Source organism: Ammospiza nelsoni, chromosome 9, assembly GCF_027579445.1.
Source record: "Ammospiza nelsoni isolate bAmmNel1 chromosome 9, bAmmNel1.pri, whole genome shotgun sequence".
Taxonomy (NCBI): Eukaryota; Metazoa; Chordata; class Aves; order Passeriformes; family Passerellidae; genus Ammospiza; species Ammospiza nelsoni.
The window spans coordinates 13,553,840-13,567,922 of NC_080641.1; positions in this window are offsets into that span (position 1 = coordinate 13,553,840).

A 14,083-nucleotide genomic window follows, 5' to 3' on the forward strand; every position below is an offset into this window, starting at 1 on the left:
TTTAATTTGGAATGGTGGAAATGATGCAAATGCTACTGTGATGTGCAAGTTGCTGATTTAAGTCTGGGAGACAGCTTGATTTACTCTTGTCTGCAGGCTAGGAATAGCAGTGAGCTTATTTTGACTATAAATGAAAGAAGTACGACATAAAAGTCACACAGTAAAACATTTTGCTTATATCCATTGGAACTTGTTTAGCTGCATAACTCTGGCAGTTTCTTTGAATATATCGTTCCGCGTGTTTGCCATCTCTGCCCGGGTTCTGTGCCACTACATTTCATCTGCACAGTTCTCTCATTTATTTTTTCCTTCTTCCCTTGACTAAACCAGAGCTCTCAATCTATCCTGACACTGTGTGGATGTAAAAATTACAAGAAATGACCCACACTAGACAAGTTTATCACAGCTCTTTCTGACTGAGTCATGAGGAAGGTTCTTATTTTGATTCATCTGCTAGACCCTGTGTCTATTCATTGATCTATGTGTAGCAGGGAACGTTAAGTTCCCCACAATGAAGTGTCTGATGCTTAGGTTTAAGTAAGGGAAAAGAGGAATACATTTTCCCATTCTCTAGCTATAAGTTGTGTACTACTTCATTCTAGAACTCTCAAATGCATATTACAATTTTATGCTTTAGCAGTCCTTGAGTAATTGCATTATGTAAAACAATTTTTAAGATCCTGAATGAGGGGAAAATCTTGAGTCTGAACAGTCAGAAACAAAGCAGTTAAAGGTTGGGATAAGATTAAATGACCTGCATTAAAATTGCATTTAGCTACTGATAAAAGATGGGAAATTAAGGCACACTTCCTAAAGTGGGGCCAGCTCAACTAATCACAGAGGAGCTTTTCCTCTGTCCTTTTATTATAATTACAGAGGAGTAATTGTTTATTACATTGGCAGGGACATCAATGAAAATAATTTTTGACCTGAAGTTTGTCTTGTTTGCTATAGCCACAGTCAGTTTTTTCACCAGTTTGTTCAGTGTTACCTAAACCAGATAACTAGCTCTGGCTGGTGTGGTCTGCCATTCTGTATGAAGAACCTGTTAGGATTCAGTCTTCTGATTTCCACTGGCTAGCTTGGAGCTCATATAAGAGTTTCAGAGTATAATATATGTAGCATTATAACATGGAGAGGTGCAGAGAGCTCCAAACTAGCCAGAGCTGGTGTTTGTTCCCAACAAACCTAGTAACCACAGCTAGAGCACACAGAATGTGTCCTGTGCCGCGCTGGTGTTCCAGGTCACATGGGAAACTCTGCCAAGCACCTTCAATCCAGAACCAAACGAAGCTAGGGAGGCACGTTCCTTTCTCCAAGGCATTGACTCAGGTATAGACTTTGCCATGGCTCCCTCCTGGGGGGTGCTGGATTTCACTAAGAGCAATGAAAACCTCAATGGAGAGTTTAAATCTTCAGGATTTATACACTTGGAAGCAGCTTGAGCCCACAGGGCAACAGATTTAATGGAATGTGTGTTTTACATGAGTACCTCTGTACAGAGGTGGCTTTCTTGTTCTGCCTTCTCACAGTGTGTGGGCTGCACTTATGCAGTCTGAACGGTATTATTGCAAAAAATTGTTATCCAGAGTGTTGTGTTGAAAATTGTCTTGTGCACTCCAGGACTAGGAAGAGGGAGAATCATTTCCCCTGACCTGCTGGCCACAGGAACCTTCTGAGGTTTCTTTTATCCTGAGCTTTCCTGTGACCTCTTGGTCACAGGATGTGTTTGTTGGAAGTGTATCAATGAGTATGTATAAGCTCAAGCTGGCATGTCCATGGTGACTTTATGGTAGATATTGCAGATACCAATAGTAGTACCTTTAGCTTTGACAGCACCTGGTATAAGGCAGTCTTGAGAATATCTGTCCCTCATGAAACCTTCAGTTAGGGCTAAAAATGTGTTCCTTCTGTGTGCTACAGTTTCATTTTCATGTCCATAAGGTAGATGCTTTTCAGGTTTTGAAAATCCTGTCTTAACTTCTTGTTAGTACTTGCATGAAAAAGGATGTGATGTAACTTGTTCCAGGCTGTGATCAGCACAGACAAATGAATTCTAAAGCAGCAATCATTTTCCTAATGTAGTCTGGTATGCTGGAATAACAGTGGTCATGGTTGCTCAGTCGAAATAATTCCTGCGATTATGAATTGGTTTGAAGTTGACATCACATAATTAGTCTTTCAGGGGGATGACAATCCCTTCAGGTGGATGGTACAGCATGAGTGTGGGTTTTATACATTGCTGCTGCTTCTGCTGTTTACCTGGATGAAGCTTTGTGAGAAAATGGCACAGAAATATTACAGAGCACAGTGTGCTGGATTCAGCTGAGACAGGGCCAAGAGGCTCCCAGGGACTGAGCGTGTGAGTGCCTCCAGTGAAGAGCAGCACTTAGGGCTGGGAGCAGCCCAACTGATTGCTGTGAAGCAATGGAAATCGATGTGGTACTGCCAGCTGTAAGCACTGCAGGCTGCCTTCTGGGCTGTCTGCAACCACACAGACCCACTTCCAATTCGGGCAAAACCTTAGTAATGAGTGTTGGTGTGCACTGCTTAGGCTTCAAACATTTTTGAAAGACTGATTTAATTTTTTAATTTATTTGGATAAGGCATTTGTGGTTTAGAGGTTTTTTTAATCACCTGCATTTTGTCCCATGGGTTTTCCATGACAAGCTGGAACACATCACTGAAATCTCCTAAGCAAAGGGCAAGATTCATTAAAAACTCCTAAAATATTAGCAAATACTTCATTAGCATGCAGACATGATGTTCAAATTGCAAGCAAACTTCCATTTTATTCTTTGTTTCCTGAAGCCCATCAAAAGCCTTGTTTCTGAAGAATAACTAAACAATATTTCACATCCCCTTTCCAAACAAATTAACCTTTGAGTGGAGACCAGGCTTGGAAATACCCACCCCCAGAGGAGAGTTTTGTGCAGGTAATGAGCTCATGTAAAATTGGTTAAGCTGCAGTACTGATCAGTAATCTCGGCCAATGCACTCAGATGTAATAGCACTCTAAATCTTTTCATCCATGCCTGTCCACAAAATGCAGAGTGATTGTTTTACAAGAGACAACAGGTCTCATGTTGTTCAGGACCATGATATCACTGCCTCCTGTTCAGACACTTTGGCAGAAGCACAATTATAGCTATGTTTATCTCTCAAAAACCCCCAAAGTTTTACCAATTGCAATATGTTTCTCTAAAATTCAGATACTGAGATTCTTTAAAATTGGAGAGCACTTCATAAATTTAACTTCAGTGAATGAGATAGTGATACATGCAGGAATATATCAAATATGAGAGGCCTGCAGTTTGCTAACAGCCAGCCCCAGACTGTCTAATTCCCTGTTTGCAGCACGGAGTGCACACAGGTTCATAACAGCCTCACTGGAAATGTAATAACTGCAGTTCTAATGTGCTTTAACAGATCTGGTTTTTCATTTTCATGCGAGAAGGGGTGAAAGCACAGGCTGGAGGTTTGCTGGAGATTTTGCACTTAGAATAAAAATATCAGTTTCAGGAGTGAAGCATGAGGTTATTGATTGTAGAGCTAAAGGTTAAACCTGTAGCAATGACATGGTTGAATTAATGACATGTTGAAGAAAGCCACTTCAAAATTAGGGTATTTCATATATTTCCCACAAGAAATTCTTATAATGACACACAGAAGATCAGGGGTGGAATTTGTATTATCTTCTGATATTTCATGTTGAACAAATATATGTTTGGTTTGTTAACTGCAAACCACACAGCTTGTTGGTGTCGTATTCCAACTGGCAAGTGTAACTTTACATAGTCACAAGTGGCTACTTGTGAATATTTTCAGAAATGAGAACCAATAGCAGCATTTAATTTGGAGAGAAAACTGTCCAAATAGTTTAAAAAATAAGTTATAAAAAAATTGAAGATCTGTATAAAAGTTATATTTTTCAAGTTTTTGTAAAATTTGCATTCAACTTTTAACATAGGAAATTACGTGTTTGTGAGAGTTGTTAAATGCAAACGTTCTCAGTTTTAGGAGGCTGAAGGTAATTGCTCATTACAGATGTCAGCTTTTTGGAGTTGGTGAGTTCTAGGTTTGTCAATTGTGGTGAAAAGGGATACTTTCAAACCTGGAGGTGCAGTGTTTTTCATAGATATTAACCACTGATAGCTGTGATTCTACTTATGTTTATCTTGTTTCACAATGTCTTATTAAAAGATAATAAACAATAAAAACTAAGCATGAGAGTTCTACCCTCGAATAATATAATCAGTTACTATCTGTGGTAGATTTGAAGTACCAGTTTTGCTCTTTACCTCACATATTTAATTTTCCAGCTTTTGCTGTGGATTCACAGATACTGCTGTTACCCTGAGCTCCATTTCCAGGATGTTGGGGCCAAAGGAAAAACATCCTAAGACCAAAAAGAACTTATGTGTCCAATAGTCATATTAAGGCCAAAGACCACATTTTTATCTTTGTGTCAGGGCCTCTTGATGCACGTTCTGGGGACTCTGATTGGCCTGGAGTGAGATCTGCTCCCCACAGCACAGGGTCTAAAAATTCCCCCCTGGTGATGTGGGGCAGGAAATGGAACACACAGCCCTCCAAACCTGACAGACAATCTCTGCACCATAACTAACAGCACAAGTGCTTATATTTCATAAGTTCTGCAAGAAATATTTTCTATTAAAAGTTAAGAAAATGGCGAACTGCTAAAAAAGCAAATGCAGAAATATTTTATATGGTGAACCTGTCACTAGGGAGACATTCATTTATACTTCATGTGCATGCATTTATTGAAGGGAAAATCATATGCTTGCCACACTTGTCATACAGAAAATAATGAACTATATTGTTCATTAAAATCCAGTGTAGGTTTCTAGAATCAGAGCTTTTATTAATAAAAATAAAAGACCCAAGCTTGAATCTTACTTGAATTTAAGCAAGATTTAGTCACAATTGCTGTATGAATTTCCTTCCTGCTGTACTAAAGCAGAGAGTTATAAAGAAATCCAGAAAGTTGTGACAATGTTGTTATCAGGACAGTTTTGTGATTGATCCAGCTATGACCTGTCATGTAATCATTGAAAGAAACTAATCCAAAATGGCATGAATCTGAAATTTCCCAAAGGGACTGAAATGTTGAATGAAGGGCTTCAAACAAAGGGTTTGTTTAAAATGGAACATTTCAGTGCTGGCGGCTGTTTTAAGTGAGTTTGGCTGGTTACTCAGATGAAGGAGAAAGTGCTGAAGAAAAGCTGTCATATAGAAATAGTGACAAGAATAAGAAATATCTCTCTTGCATGGAATGATCAACTTTTACCAAGAAAACAGAAAATATGTCAGGAAGAAAATTCTAAGCACCACAGTAGCTTCATGCTGCTAGTTTGTCTTACAACAACAACAACAAAAGTACAGACTATTGAGATGAGCAAAAATATTTGTATTTGTCTTTGTTTAGTGTTTTCTCAAGTACTTTCCACATTTCATAACAGTATTGAATAAACCGAACAACAGACAACAGTTGTGGGAGGAATAGAATTGATGTGTTATTTTGTAGGGAAATGTTGCAAAACAAAGGCAGGAAATGTTGTTGAATATAGCTCAGGTAAGGTTTGAGGTAGGAAGATTTATTTAGATGTAGGGAATAAATGCTGTTGAAGTAGTTGATACAGTGACAATTTCAGACCTCTTAAAACCTGTTAAATTCAGAGCTGGCTGCTACAGGGAAACAAACACAGAGCTCGGTGAATGTGTGTTTGGCTTTCAGCCATCATGAGGGCAATCTTGCACTGAGCTCCCCCAAATTTGGTGTGGTCAGTTGATGATCGCTGAAATAACACTAACACATCAAGCCAGTGTGTCCTTTCCTAATAAAAAAAACACCCAAATTGTGATCTTTTCACAACATTACACTGAAAGTGTTGTTTTTGGTTACCAGCAGAGAATGTACATATTAGTTTTCTATGCTGAACAAATCTGGGCTTTTGAAGGGTTTCTAACAGATAAAATAGGAAATCACCTTGAAATTACAGTGCAGAAATTACAGTTCTAAATCAAAGCTGATGATGTGAAGTAGGGCATTGGTTTAAATCCTTTTGCTTGAAAATATTGCCTTGACCAAATCCTCTCAGCAGACATTCAGAAGCACATTTGTGAATGTTTGCTGGACACTTGATTTAATACAAGTTGTGCACTCTATAGATTTCTGAGTTTATTTCTGCAGCAGTTACTGCTTTCAAAGGGCTATGATCTTGGAACAAATTGTTTTCAATTCTCAGCTAAATTTGAATCTTTTGCAAAGCAAATAAACTCTGTTTTGATATTTCTGAGGGGTGTAATAGTACAAGGAATTTGTACATTTTTCTAACAGTCACACTGACATGATCTTTCCTGGAAAATCAGCATGGTGAGGGTGCAACAACAAAAATCTGGTAATCTTTCTCAAGAAAGATTGAATTAGATGATGGTCTAAATAATTAAGTGCTGCTGCTTGCAAAATGAAGATTAGAAACAAAGAAAAACCTGTCACAGCTTGGCTCTGTATTTTTGAATTTGAAAGAGTGATGTTTTTAACACATCCTACATATTAACTGGGTGATACCACAAGCAGAGTGTGTATTCATTTAATTATTAATTTTCTTAATTTACACTTTCTGTTATTTTAATTAATTAACATTTGGGTGTCCATTTTTGTTGGGCTCAATATCTAAGGTATTTTTTGAACCAGAAGAAATCCATTAAATCCTGTTTCTAAGCTTCTAAAAATATTTTCCCTCTCCCACAGGTCTTGTTTTGTTTCTGAATTCTAGCAGCTACTTCATAGGCCATTTTAGACAGCAGATGTCCTTTGTTTACCTAATTCTCTTCTAAAGGTTTTATGTGTAGATCTATGGCAAATACAGTATTTTTCCCCAGCCTGCCAACTTTGGGCAAAAGTGAGTGCATCTGTCATCTCCCAGGCAGCCAGCACCAGCTTTTGACACTGTCATCCACACTGGCAATTTTCCTTCATTGCTCCTACTGCATTGCTTTTCAGCTCTTGACTTTTGCACCTACCACTGTGCCAGACATTCCATGTGCTTTATGCTGCTCTGGGTGCTCTACCCAGGGCAAGAGCAGCCCTTATCCAGCAGCCCTTCTCTCCTGTTGGGCTGAGGCTCTCTGGGGGCAGTTCTCTCTCGTGCCCTGCAGGAACCCATTTTGTTCTGGCACAGAACACAAAGGCTCCTAAAGATGGCATGTGAATCGTACCTGCTTGATGAGGATTTATCTTACAGGTCACTTGAGTTCCTCTGCTGCTGGAGAGTATCCTTGATGTTGGTTACTTGTCTTAAAATGAGACTGGTTTGTGAAAATTAGCTTTAGAATATGTTTTCCAGTTCCAGCAAGTGCAGGTCACTGGCAGGGCCACTCTTGAAATTATTCAGCTGCACTCTCCTGTCAAAAGCTGGTAGTAAATAAGAGCATCTGTTTAGGAACTGGTAGTGCTGCAAACACATGGTATCTTCAAATAAATGATGGAGAATGATGCTCTGGGTTTGAGCTGCTGGTTGGTGCTGAGTGCTTCCTCCATGTTGGCGCAGTGATTTGTTGAAATGACTTCATAGCCTTTGGGCAGCCTTCAGTACAGAAACTGCATCCATTGGAGCACCTGCTCTGGTCTGGAAATTAGAGAAAACTGCTTTTGAAAGAATCTGTTAATTGAGCAGAACACAAATGACTTGCAGAGGTTAAAATAAGCAGTTTCCCCTCTCATATTTTACCCTTTTGGATCTTACCCTAGTCCCGCTAGGGTAAAATTTTGAAAATAATCTGGGATTGACTGAAATTAACTAATTTTCCTAGTCTAATGCAAGACTGTTTTCAAACAAATTGTACCCACATGTGAAACCAGTTTTCCCAAATTATATAGTTCATATTCAATAAACTGGGAGTCTTGTTTAGTGCTGAACTGTAAATGCCTGGCATCCAGGGGCAGACACTGCATATCTTCTTACCCTGAGTTTTGATTAAAATGTCAGACAATGCTTTTAAGGCTGAGTGTAGGATCCAAATCTCATAAGTGGGTGTCTTTAGTGATCCAGAGTTGTCCTTTGTTTTATATAGCAATTTCACCTGACATTTACCCACCTGATAAGCAGCTTTTTCTTCTCAGTGTTTACTTTGCTGGCCTAAATAAACAAAGCCCTCCAGCTCTTCTTATGAGATATCTACTTCTCTGACCTGGCCCAAGGTCCAGTCTGAATTCATAGTCTTTGAGATGTGTGATAGCCTGGATGAGGCTTTACCTGTGTTTTGCAAAGAAGTATTTTTATTTGTTCATCTCTGTGCTGTTTGTTGGAAAGGCTGTAAAATGGTAAGGGTTACAATTATTTTTTCCATGCTCCATTATTTTGGGACTCTTTTGTGTATTGTGGCTAATATGTTTTTGTCTCACTCTTCCTCAACAATTCCTCTGAAATTGCTCAATGCAAACATTCTAGTTATTGGTCCTCAAGGGTATGACTTTGCACTTTAATTTAGTTCCAGTTCTAATGCTGCTTTCCTTGAAGTCATGGGGATTGTCTGCCATCATCTTGTGATCCTTCTCCTCATTAATCCCTCCCAAATCTGAGTCATCAAGAAATCTTCCACAAATTTTTGTAATGCTTTAATGACTGAATAAAAATTTTAGAAATTGAGTAAAACTGGGAAAGTCCCGCTAGTTGATCATATTGCCATGCCCCTTTAGAAAATTCCTTAATAAGGTCCTCTCCAGTGTATTATTTATGCTGCTTTATAAAGCCAGAATAGACTGGGTTGTATTTGTCTTTACACCTGGGCTAGGCATGAATCTGCCCTGCCAAACTAATTTACTGTCATTGGTAAGTGATTTCCCATTGATTCAATTATTCATTCAGCTAATATGACTAATTATCCTGCAACATTTTATTTCATCGAGAGTCTATTAGACCTAAAGATCCCATTCTTGAAGAGTTGTGGCTGTTTTTCACCAATATGATACTGGTATTGACAGATTTGGTAAAGCCTGAAACCATTCTCACTCGGTGTGTGACTAGGTACACAACACTATTTTACTGTACTTTCCACTTTACTTTGTCAGCCTTGGCTGCTTTTTTTTGTCTTACACTTAACCCATCTCTTCTGCTGAAAACAGGAAAACAGAGACCCATTTGATTTGCTTCCAGATGAAACCTAGATTATCTTTCATCTCCAGTACACCCTCTTTTCTTAGCAGCAAGCTGCAGCTTTCCCAGTTTTCTATTTCTTTATTTTTTTACAGGGTATGACTCATCTAGATTTTTGCAGCTTTCAATTTATCCCTATTTCTGGACTTAAGAATTAGTATTTTCTTGTTGTTATTAAATATTCTGTTGAAGCTTTTATTATTTTTGTTTATACTGTTCATTCACTTAGGTCCCACTTTCCTGTTTGCTTAATGTTTCCAGGCTAGATCCCATAGTTGAAAGAATACTTTGCTATATTTTCCTATATCCCTAGACAGAAAAAGCCATGGTTTTTGCTTATTATTTGTAGCTGTTTTCCCATAGGGAACATCTTCTAGGTTGTCATACAACTGACACTAAATCTTTTCTAAACCATTGATGAGGTTTCTTCCTGTGCCTTAGTCTATCATACAATGCCAAAGGTAAAATTTCTCATTTAATCTTATTACTGGTGCCAGGGGATTAATGTCAGGTGGCACTTGTGGTGACAGTGAAAAGATTAAAAAATAATTCCATTAAACTTGTCTCCTGTATTTGATATTTGAACCATTAATAAGAGGGATTACCTTCTTTATAGGCTGGGGAAAAATAAGCTCAGCATAATTGTCTTCCTAACCAAAGGCCTCCTTACTCTTAATACAGCAAAGATTATATTTCATAAAGATCTCTGATGAAGACATTCACTGGGAGGTTAGTGATACTATGTTAATGGGAAAGATCAACATAATAGTTCCTTCATTTTCTGATGTTGAATATTATAGGTTTTCTGAAAGTGCATAAACATACTTAAAGCACACTCTCTTCTTAAATTCCGTGTTTTCTTATAGTTTGGAATATTTGATTTCTTCAGCCCAATTTATCAGAAGGGAGAAGACAAAAAGATAAGTGGATACAATAAGAGACAAAGATATTTACAAAAAGATTCCTATTAAATGTTTTCTTTAGTATTTAACCTACATTGTCATTTTTCCATTGCAAGGAAAAGTAGAGTTTTAAAGATCCTCCAGAAGCTCTCAGACATTAATACAAGGTTGACAGGGAGTAATTTATTGTCATTTTTGTATCTTGAAAATGAAAGAGAGATGTGTGGTTTGTGCAATGAAGTACGCCCCATTTTGTGTTTTCCTCACATCCATGCTTCTAAAACAGAAGTAGAAAGATTGTCTGGTTTTTCAAAGGTATGACCAGCCCAATAACGTTCTGTATGTGCCCAGTTTTGATTACTTTGGCCCCTATTTTGCTGCATACCTCCATCAGACTTCGTTTGCTGGGTTTCCTTGAGTTGACTCCACACTCGAATTCCTTGAGTCCCAAAGCAGAAGCCCAAGTGAGTAAAGGAGTTGTTGCACTTTTATATTCTTATAATTAATCATAATCTCTGTATTTCAAAATAGATACTCTGGGCTACTATAGTAATGACCATTAATAGTAAATATAATTTTTGAAAATCTACATTTAAAAAATATCTTCTGTGATAGAATTTAGAAATTATTAACAAACGCTGAATTACAATTCTAAATATTTAGTGGCATTTTCTATTTTTCCTGAATAAAATCCAAGCTGTAACAGTTTTTCAATTCATCATTTGAATTTTGTTGGGAACCCTCATTGCCTGAGGAAGACTTAAATTCATAACAGAGTCAGCACAAGGTTAGCTGCCAGCCTTCTTCCTTTTCTGTTGCAAAGAAAATGTTATTTCATCACTGCTTAGGAGAGACTAATGAACTGGCACATACTCATTTTACACCTTTTTTAAAACTTTTGTTGAGGAATGAGTAAGGAAAAAATTGGTTTTTTTTTTTTTTTTTTTCGTGCAGTATAACACAGTAAAACTTCCAGCAAATAACTTGAGACTAATTTTTTTTTTAATCCATCAGATTCTAGGCAGAGTTTCTAGATAAGCATTTCAGTTACATTTTATCTCTCCTTTACCAGAACATCTGTTTCTCAGTTCTCTGGTGTTTTGTTTACCATGCATTCTGGCCTAGCAAGAGTCCCCTTCCCAAGGATTTACATGACTGAAGCTTAGACTGATATGGGAGTGAGAACAAATATCACAAACCTTTTATTGTTGGAGATTATTTGTTCCTGTTTTAAAACCAATGTGATTAATTTGCATTTGTAGCTGTCTTCCTGAGATAGGCAATATGTGAGTTTATTGGAAAGATTGTGTGGGGAAATATCAGAGAAGGGGGTGGAAACCCCCACCAGAAATTCAAACAATGAAGGCTGGGGAAGGGTGTCAAGGAAGGCAATGGGAGCCATCCTTGTCTAGATAAAGGCAATGGATCCATGAGAGGCTGAAAAACCTGAATAGAGCAGGAAGGGCTCCTGAATACAGGATAAGAAGGGCCAAAATTATTTGCTCTCTGTTGGAAAATACTTTGCATTAGTAAATACTACTGGAAATGCAGTTCTAAAGTGTTTGCCTCTGTGAGCAGCAATACACCAGGTAGTTATTATGTTCAACTTTGTTATTTGAGATTTCATGGGCTTTCTAAAGCTAACAGCTTGTGCCTTTAGAAATTCAATAAGAGGGAATGCATAATGGATAAATTACTGGCTAATTCTGACTGTTGTGCTGTACATTACTTCATGTTGGTGCTTCTAGTATAATGTGAAGGCAAGGGCAGGAACAAATTGTATGGGTTTGGTTGAAAACAACCTATGTAGAAAGAAAATATCATAAAGTGAAAAAAATTATCATTCTCTGTTTTTCTAATAAGTTGAAAATCTTGTCTTTGAGGAAGGATGCTGATGGTCTTTCTGGTCATTGTTCATATAAACCTTTTCAGAAATTCAAACAGCTCTTACTTAAACTATTATTACTCTTAGAAAACTGTTCCAAAATTTTATACCTTCTTTAATTTTCCATGTCAGTGTTTCAAGGACTGGCTTCTTATCCTTTGGTGGGGACACTGGCATTTACTTGTTCTAGCTGTTATTCCCTCCTTAGATTCATCCTTCTTGCTCACTTATTTTTATGGGTAATTTTAAATTGTCACAATATTAGTCTTGGTTTTGCCAGGCTCTGCAAGCCAAACTACTTTGATATAGTTTGTGAAGTAGATAATGCACTCCTATGCTCATAGCAATTGCTTTTCTTGGTATGTATTCCAACTTGAAACCATATTTTTGAGCACAGGAGACCCAAGCAATATTTCTGACATCCAGATGTGCTGTTTGAATGATGTCTCACCTCTGACTTATACAAGAGTATTGATCTTCTTTACCTCTTCTAGAAATATTTTGTCTGATAAACTCAATATCCTTTTCTAAAGCAGACTTAGACTGATGATTCATGGTCACATAGAAAAATATCAGTGATTTGCTGCAGATGGGAGCTGGATTTTTTTTACAACAACTTTCTCAGTCCTGAAATTCATAATAGTGTACTCTATATTAATGCTCTTTTAGTCCATTTTCTATATATTAGATAAAATTTTTCAATTCCTGTTGATTTTCAGATTGTCTGTATTGATAGCACATTATCAAAACCATTTTTATTAGCACCCTTATCTTTGGGGCATTATTAATGCCCATTTTTAACACAGTTATGTAATGACCCCTGAATAACCTGTTCAACAAGAACAAGCCAAGAAGCAGCTGTAAAGGGAAAAGTAGAAAAAGTAAGGAAGCAGCATGATGTTTTGCCCAAATATTCCACCATCAGACTAATTTTCCCTAATCCAATAGCAATCAATTTGTAGCCTTTTTTTTTTTTTAGCTAAATTGAGGCTGTAGCCTCCCTTGAAACATTCTGACAGCATAAGTCTCTTACTTTCTCCTGTGACAACAACTGCTCTTGCAATTCAGGAATTGACATCAAATCTAAACAAACTCATCTGCAAGGTATGGCAAAACTAAAAACAGCTGCAAGAGAAATTCAGCCTTGGGTCACATAATCCTGTTTGTATGGAGTTTCTTCAAAGTCTGATGTGGATCACTGCTGAGTGTTTTGTTGGGGGAGATCTGCAGGGGATAAAAATCAAGGGAAGGCATGATGGAAGTCTCATGCAGTGCAGAAAAATAGTTTTCCAAACTATTCATAAACTCCAGTAATTTCATGTTGTGAGGTCAAAACTAAGTGAAGATGGCAGCTGAGGTTTTACATATTGCCTTTATTCAAGCTCTCAGATCTTCAAATTAAAGACATGACAGCAATTCCTTCCCACTATTCCTGCCAAGAGTCTGAAAAAGATTAATTTTCTTTTAATGTAAATGCTTTTCTATTTAGGAATAAGGATCTACAACACTGTGGCTGAAATTCTAAAACGACAAATAATTTTAACTTTAGGAGCTAAATTCCTAGTGAACCACATAGTATTTTAACCTTTGAAAGAAAGAGCTGGCTGATTTTTTGCAGTGCCCCAGCTTTGATATTATTTCTTTAATGCCATCTGTATCCAAATGTTTTACTACTATTACTAATCATCATCATTATAACAACAATAATAAAAAACTTTTATTTGACATAATAATTTAGAATTTTTATTTAGAAGTTAGAAAGTTCTTTTTGAAACATAAAAAAAGAAATTTTTGGTGCTGATTTCTTAAACTTTTCCAGAATTATTCTAGAATTTTCCTGTCATGAAGAAAAATGACAGTGACACTAGAAATGAACTTTGGGGAGTTTCCCCATTTCATAGGAACTGTCAGTTTCTGTCCTTACCCAAACTTTCTTGAGGTCAGCTTGATTCTGCTCTGATGACAGAGCAATTATAATTTAAAAAATTAAAAAAAAATTTGGAATTAATTTTTTAATCCATCTCAAAATATGCCTCACTCTTCTCAGGTTTGGATAACAGTTTCCCCATTTTATGCAAATGAAGATAAAGCACTTTTTTAAAAGCACTCCTGGATTT